General features: G+C 32.6%; 1 long non-coding RNA gene across 1 annotated transcript in view; it reads right to left on the reverse strand.

The window, feature by feature from the left end:
• LOC127857060 (uncharacterized) overlaps positions 1-2,500 on the reverse strand; it is a 5,986-nt gene that overhangs the window by 798 nt on the left and 2,688 nt on the right. The window contains exons 2-3 of the long non-coding RNA XR_008038299.1: positions 1,994-2,150; positions 1,728-1,885 (exon numbers count right to left, since the gene is read on the reverse strand). This is a non-coding gene — a long non-coding RNA (uncharacterized LOC127857060). The remainder of the gene's footprint in view (positions 1-1,727; positions 1,886-1,993; positions 2,151-2,500) is intronic.

A 2,500-nucleotide genomic window follows, 5' to 3' on the forward strand; every position in this document is an offset into this window, starting at 1 on the left:
TTTCTTTTAACGATGTAGCGCATGTTAAAAATGCGGACTGGTTCGATTATGAGTGAGTTCAAGTTAAAATGACATATTTAAAAGCTCTAAGAAATACTAATAATTGCTAAACAACAGAGAGTAGACATTCACGTTCAGCACAAAAATAAAATTATTAATCTGTAATTAATAAAAATAATTAATAAAAAGAAACGTTCATTTAAAAATGATTTTTTTTTACAATTATAGAACTTAAAGCACGCTTAACAAAGGGGGGTTGGGATGCACTCTATACATTACAAGAAACGAAAGAGTACCAACATTTGTAATGATGATTTTAAAACTATATCTTTAAACTAAGTAATGATATTTCACAATGTTAAAATGACGAGTCGGAACAATTTTGTCGCTCATAAGATTTTAATAAATGAGGCCCCGTTTCCGGAACTTGTTTACCAATCACCAATAACGAAATTAGAAATGCCGTAAGGTTTTTGAAATCAGGTAAAGCATGTGGCTATGTTGATATGCTAAATGAGTATTTTATGGTAAGCATTGATATCATTTGTTTGATGTATTTCGAGCTTTTTTAAACTACTACAACTAAAGCCAAATATATTGTGTCACCTATTTCATTCATTTGTTGGTTCTATACTTATCTACAAAGCAGACGTATAGGGATTCCAATAATCAAAAGAATTAGAGAGAAAAAAAACAACAAAGTTTGCAAACTTATTTGTAAACTTAAAACAAAAACATGTGATGCGGGTATTTATGGGGAATAAGGTCGATATCTTCTGTTCATTACAAGGCATATAACAATTATTAAAAACTTGCGTAAACATTATACATACAGATAATATTATTGCTTGAAAGCAGGCCAAGGAAGATTGTAACAATGGCTTTTAAAATAGTGTTAAGTTGTTACTGAACAATTGTCGTTTCTCTTATCTTTGTGAAGATGTTGAAAGTGTTGAGTTTAAACCCTTAACTTGAATTTAAAACAACGTATCATCGACAATTTATTCAAATATTGTCCCAGAACATGCCTACAAACCATGTTCTTAGTAACTATTTACATTTCAAAAACAATTTTTATTACGAACCATACCTCGATGTACTACCTAGCAGCCTAAGGATGTTTGCTCTAGAAAAAGACTATCGGTTCACCCGATAATAATACAAGCTGATAGATATGGTAGAAATAGAATTGCTAGGGAAAATCGTTATTTTTTATTTGGTAATTCATAAAATAGTGAAGATGACTATATGTTCATTTGTGTTTGTCCATTTTTAGAAATAAGAAAATATTAAGTAACAAATTACTATAACAAGCGCCCATCAATATTTATTTTTTTTTAATTGTTGGGCATTGATAAAAAAATCCAAATTAACTTTTTTAAATCTTTTCATTGAATACGCATTGTGTATACAAATAGCGTCATTGTGAACCATCAAACTAAACTAGCTATCTATATGAGACGATTAAAACCTTTCTGACTGAATTGTACAATATATTCGTAATATTCGTTTAAAGCAACGTGCGCATTTGTTGTTTATAGGCGTTACTGGTTCTAGCATACATGCATATAATAGCACCACAATCCAATCAACCAATCAGCCGTGAAAGTTACACTTGTGCTTGATATAATAGATTCATTAATATAAGACATTAACATAATATAAACGATTTGATGCAACGTGGAATATACGTTGATTTGCATTCAATTAAACTTTGTTTGCCGTACCTATGCATCTTACTGCGACATCTTCTGCGTGACCACAGTTTTGATTCGTCGTGTATTTGCATTCATTGATAGAAGTTGCGTTTGCACCACAATCCAAATCATCAACAAAGATCGGTCCTGTCCCCGGATTGCTTGCTGTGTTAGATCTAGTTGCAAATCTAGATGTGATATGACATAAGATATTCAACAGTAATAAAATCCGCCCTGCTGACGTTTATTTCAACATACCGTTAGAAACACATATAGAATCAAATATATGCACTTACCCGTATCCCATCATACGACATAAAGCACTGGCTTCTTCCAGTCCAACATTGTCATCGCATATTGTACCCCAGGTATCGAACACTTTTATTTCCACTCTACCTTCGGTTCTGTTCGCATCACCAATAAGTCGTATGTCTTGTATCGAAAGTGGGTATGCTAAAGCAGAATTTAATCTGCTTAATGTTTTATCAATTCCGATTTAATTTTGATTTATTTTTGGCTAAATGTTGAGTTTAACGCGTAAGATTTTAAGCACATTAACTTAATATATATTAGGTGAACAAAAAACGAATCAAAAAAAGAGGAGAGGACTTAAAAAAAAATATTATACATATCACTAACCGTATAAGGTAGGTAGGTAGGTAGGTAGGTAGGTAGGTAGGTAGGTAGGTAGGTAGGTAGGTAGGTAGGTAGGTAGGTAGGTAGGTAGGTAGGTAGGTAGGTAGGTAGGTAGGTAGGTAGGTAGGTAGGTAGGTAGGTAGGTAGGTAGGTAGGTAGGTAGGTAG

This window comes from Dreissena polymorpha, chromosome 14, assembly GCF_020536995.1.
Source record: "Dreissena polymorpha isolate Duluth1 chromosome 14, UMN_Dpol_1.0, whole genome shotgun sequence".
NCBI classification, from domain to species: Eukaryota; Metazoa; Mollusca; class Bivalvia; order Myida; family Dreissenidae; genus Dreissena; species Dreissena polymorpha.